Source organism: Rhodamnia argentea, chromosome 10, assembly GCF_020921035.1.
Source record: "Rhodamnia argentea isolate NSW1041297 chromosome 10, ASM2092103v1, whole genome shotgun sequence".
Taxonomy (NCBI): Eukaryota; Viridiplantae; Streptophyta; class Magnoliopsida; order Myrtales; family Myrtaceae; genus Rhodamnia; species Rhodamnia argentea.
In genome coordinates, this window is record NC_063159.1 from 9,850,335 (window position 1) to 9,856,091 (window position 5,757).

General features: G+C 36.0%; 1 long non-coding RNA gene across 1 annotated transcript; it reads right to left on the reverse strand.

The window, feature by feature from the left end:
- Positions 1-4,461: 4,461 nt before the first annotated feature.
- LOC115739266 lies at positions 4,462-5,555 on the reverse strand. The gene is made up of 3 exons (XR_007196761.1): positions 5,510-5,555; positions 4,775-4,923; positions 4,462-4,691 (listed from the first exon to the last, which is right to left on the reverse strand). It is a non-coding gene; the product is annotated as an uncharacterized LOC115739266 (long non-coding RNA).
- Positions 5,556-5,757: the final 202 nt, after the last annotated feature.

The following is a 5,757-nucleotide window of genomic DNA, read 5'->3' on the forward strand; positions in this document are numbered from 1 at the left end:
CTTACGAGATTGAGAGATTCTTTCGCTAGGAATTGGGGGCTAAACACTGTGTGCGTTCTTGAATGTAATTGAGGCTGGGAAACACCGAGAGTGTTTGAGTGACTCGAGTGTGGTTCTGTAATCTCCGTGTATCACTCGTTCTATAGTGGAATTCATTGTTGCTCTCCCCGTGGACGTAGGTCTCTACGACCGAACCACGTACATCCGGTGTTCGATTTATTTTCTTGTTCTGTTTATTTTATTGTTTGATCGCTTGTTCCGCGCAAAACTTTAAATGGCAATGACCCTTTTGTTCGTTATCAACTGTACTATTATTTGTATCTGCTGCTTGGGAATAATTTGATATGGTCTCCGTTGCAAGTTTTCGGAGGTCATTTTCTTGAGAAAATTGAAGTATGCGGTCACTACATCCAATTAGCCAATTTTGCATTTTTGTTTCCTATGGTGGAACAAATTTGAAGTCTTTAGAGACCAGCATTTTCAAAATTCCACATTAGAATTTGTGCATCATTAGTCCTTTGAAATGGGTCATTTTATCTGGATGGTTTGAACTATGGAGATTAGAATATAATCTATTGCCTACTTACATCTTGTAATTGTTCTCTTGTAATTGTTTTCCTTCTTAAGGATCACTCTCTTCTGCTCGTATGCAATTGGATCTTCTGGAGCAACTGGCTGCTTCTAGTTCAAGCACAACAATGAAGGCGAGTAAATTTTTCCCTTTTAAAGGACATTCAGGTCTTGTACATTTGTTGCGAATCTTGGAAGGAGGAACCATTTCTAACTCTGAATTCATGTATGGTCACTAGGTTACAGAAGTAGATAAACTTTAAGCTTAAGCCAATTTATGTATAACATTGCTAACCATAATATGTTAGGCTGAGCTATTCCTGTTAAGTTTATTGTCAAAACAAATAACTTCAGTTTATTTTGTACTCTAAAATTGTGGGCTGCTTTAATTCGTCTTAGCTCAACTTTTTTTTTTTTTTTTTGCTTCAGTTTTTGAAAGGCTACAACGTTGAGGTCCACATGTGCACCTGGTTTAGAAACGTGTATTCACAAGGTGCGATTATTGTTTTACGTATATTGTTTTCACGAAATCCACTCTTGATCTATCATAACTGAAATAAATTATGGACAAACAAAAACTTCTACACCGACTTACATTTTTACTATTATTCAGCAGATAATCTCTAGTTGTCGGTAGCTAATTCGACTTGTTCTCGAGAAAAATGGGTATGACTTATCTATTTTCATTTTAAGTTTGTCTAGAGTTTATCTTTCTTCTTAAAATGATTATATTTTTTTATTAAAAAAAACTTGTAGAGTCTACAAAGGATGATATCATCGTGCATAACGTTGATAAAGAATTTGAATTTAGAATTGGCATGACATTTGCTAATGAAGATGAAGCTTATAATGCATACAATGCGTATGCAATTTGGAAGGGATTTGGAGTGCGAAAAGGACAAAAATCAAACAATAGCAAAGGAATATTGCGAATATGCACATTTTTGTGTAATTGTGAAGGATACTCGTCACCAATCTTACCTCATGAACAAAGAGATGTTTATAGAACCGTGAAAAGAACCGGATGCGAAGCTTGCATAAAATTCAAAATCGAAGATGGAGTTTGGGTAGTTACCAGGTTTGAGGAGGTTCATAATCATCCATTCATTGATGATAAACAAAAACATCTCATACGGTCATATCGGCATATAAGAGATAGTGATAAGAATACTTTGACTTCTTTGGCTGGGGATGGTATAAGGGCTACGCAAGCGTATTCATACGTTAGTGTTGAAGTGGGGGGACAAGAGAATGTTGGCTTTACTTCTCGTGATTGTCAAAATTTCTACCAATCAAAGAGAGGGGACCCGATTAGTGCGGGTGATTGTCAAAGGCTCATCAATCATTTTAATTGTTTACAAACAGATGGAAGCAATTTTTCTTATACTTTTCAATTAGATGAGGACCAAAGATTGACCAATTTTTTTTGTTTGATGGTGTATCCAAGCTGGATTATGAAGCTTTTGGAGATGTTATGGTATTTGATACTACTTACCGTACAAATAAATACAATATGATATGTGCACCTTTTGTTGGCTTGAATCATCATTGGAAAAATGTTCTATTTAGATGTGCATTTCTATTGGATGAAACTATCGCTTCTTTTGTGTGGGCATTTCAATCCTTTCTAAAGGCAATGGGTAATAAGGCACCCAAGACTATTTTCACCGATCAAGATCATGCAATGGAAAATGCCATTAACACTATTCTTCCGAACACTAATCATCATCTATGTATATGGCATATTGGGAAAAATGCTACACATCATATAGCACATCTTCCGAGATCGTCGGGCTTTCGTGATAAGTATTGGCATAAGCTTCTATATCAATGCGAATCTGAACTTGAAATGGAGAACATTTGGAAGGCTATGTGTCACGAGTTGAACTTGGGGGACAACAAGTGGTTGGATAATTTGTATCGCGTGTGTCATAAATGATGTCCTGCATTTGGTCGGGATACTTTTTCTGTGAGTATTAGATCAACGCAAAGAAGTGAGAGCACTAATAGTGTCTTTCAAGATATGGCATGTAAGACCATGACTTTGTCTGAATTTGTTAGTCATTATGAGAAGCAAGCAAAAAAAATGCGCAATGCTAAAGTTACTGATGATTTTGAGTGTGCTCAAGGAAGGCTGCAGATTATGGTTGCAAATAGTGGAATATTGAAACATGCTGCACTTGTCTATAGTCATGTCATTTATAGAAAATTCCAGGCTGAGTTCTTGCATGCCATGTTTGAACATATTTTGAGATCGGATATTGATGGGCCGTTGCACACTTACATCTTGGGAGTTGAAATTAGTGAAAGAAAGCATATTGTCGATTTTTTCCAAGCGATTCTACCATTACATGTAGCTACTAGTTATTTGAGATGCAAGAATGGTTATGCAGGCATGTTTTATGTATATTAACACACGTTGTAAATGTTACATGCATTCCATCACAATACATTTTAAAGAAGTGGACAAAAGCTACAAAAGAAATTAGTCTTTGTGATGATGTTGGGGAAAGTTCTCATGATGCGATGAAGTTAAAGACATTGCGCTTAAAGAGGTTGATGCAATTGTCTTTCAGTGTTGTGAGCATCAATGCGAATCATGATATTACGGAGAAGATGGCAACATCAAACATGTTACATCTCCACTCCCGTATTATGAACAAAATGCAATCTCTCATAGGTAAAGATGATGTTCATTTCTTGCGTGAAAATGACGAATCTGAATATGCAGAAAATTGTGGGATTGAAATACTCGATCCCCTTCGGAGAAGGCCAAAAGGTATACCAAATACTCGGTTGAAGGGCGCTAGTGAGAAGCAAAAGAGAAAAGAATCTTCATCAAGAGGAGGGACTTGACCCCGGGCGCATGATGTGAGAAAAATCATTTCTTTCTGTTTGTGGTTCATTGATGTGTAATTATTTGTTGTTGGATTTTGTTTTTCTTTTTATGATTAAACCGTCACTACTTTTTCTTTTGCCTGGTATTGTTTGACGTTGTTTACCATGAAAGCGTATTCAAATTTGCCAGCTACAATTTACTTTGAAAATGGTTACGTGTTTTATTTTGTTTAGCAACTAATTTCATTTTTTTTTTCCAGATGATGACAAGAGCATGTGTTAATGGGAGGACATTAACAAAAGGCAGGAAGAAACAATTTAGACTTAATGTTGTTTTTGTGATACGGAAGCAACAATTTATGCTGGTTCTTACCATAATCAAGATGATGCACGAATCACTCGGCATACGTTCAGCTCTTTGGCAGGAAGAAATGAGGAAAACATGCCTTCTTCATTTGTCAAGAAGAGGGATTTTTGGCTGTAACCTGTCTTGTCATGTTACATTTTTCTAAAGTTGCAGAAACTTGGTTTTGCCTTGCTTTTGGGAGATGATAATGTTGGGGTAGAAAGAATTATGACATAGCCTATTGATGTCTATTTTGGAGTAGAAAGATTTACATTCGTAGACCCTATTGATGTCTACATAACACTGCATAGTTTGATGCATCAATGTGAATTTAGAAGGTTATCGGTTCGTGGCTCTTGATAAATTCATTTAACAAGTGGTTGAAGTTAGCATCCGGTTTATAGTACCTATCTAATGACTGAAAGCGGGGCTTGATAGCGATGGCCGAGCCGAAGTGGTGGTCGTTATTGGGAGCATTATTCAAGGGCTTGGTTTCAAGTCCTCTTGTTGTGCATAGTGGTGATAGGATAATCAAATTGAATTGAGCTAGCATAGTACCAATATCGAACGTGAGTTCAATTCAACTAGATTATGGAATCAAGAAAGGCAAAAATTCATTATCCTCTAATTCGCTTTGAGATCATAGTAAAACGAGTTCTACATAACCATCAAGATTGACTATTGCAATTACATATATATAGTAACAAAGAAATCACAATTCCAAGAAGGAAAGATAAGATGACTCTATATATTATCGGTAGTGGCATAATAAAGACTAGTTTTCCTCTAACTTCCTTCAATTCTCCTTTCATGATTGTCCATTCTTCGTTTTGGCTCGATGCCTCTCCAGAATTGACCGCGTCCACATTTTTAGGTGAATAGATCCTGCATTCCTCAATATAATCTTCAACCCATTGCACAAACCCCCGACAATTATCTGTCCGAACAAAAAATAACTAGGGTAATCAATATCAAGTATTACATATGTCACTACATGCATAATATTGTAAATCAGTACACTTACATTACAAGTCGAGGCATAATATAATCTTCCTCAATTAATCGGATTCTTTTGCACTTTTTTAACCGTGCATAATTTCCCTTGAGGACATGGACATATCTTCGATGGAAAGTCAATCGACCAATTTGAAGATCCTCGTGATGTCATACTGAAACAATAATATCATATAATCAAATTTAGATTAGATAATCAAGCACAACATTCTAATTAGAAGCACAATTAGTGGAGAATATAAGAACATGTATTCTTCAAAAGGATAAATACCCAACTCTTACCATACAGTTGCAAAAGAAACACTATGTAAAAGATATAAATAGCCTTGTGGCTCTGACAATAAGCTTAACGGGAATGGGCATGGTTTTGCTATATTTCATTGGAGAATGATGATTTTACAATGAATCGGTTTATTATAAGCTTTCCACCAAGTTAACCAGAACTAACTTGCATTTTCTTACGGTCAGCACTCTTTTACAAATTTTTAGACATCTAATATTATCTCAATTACCCAAATCCCATTATTGACATACTGAATGATCCGATTGATCCATGCAATGGGAGTGTAACATATTATGGTTAGCAATGTTATACAGAAATTGGCTTAAGCTTAAAGTTTATCTACCTCTTGTAGCCTAGTGACCATATATGAATTCAAAGTTAGCAATGGTTCCTCCTTCCAGTATTCGCAACAAATGCACAATACCTGAATGTCTTTTAAAAGGGAAAAATTTACTCACCTTCACTGCTGTGCTCGAACTAGAAGCAGCTAGTTACTCCAGAAGACCCGGTTGCGTACGAGTAGAAGAGAGTGATCCTTGAGAAGGAAAATAATTACAAGAGAACAGTTACAAGATGTAAGTAGGCAATAGATTATATTCTAATCTCCATAGTTCAAACCATCCAGATAAAATGACCCATTTCAAAGGACTAATGATGCATAAATTCTGATGTGGAATTTTGAAAATGCCGGTCTCTAAAGACTTCA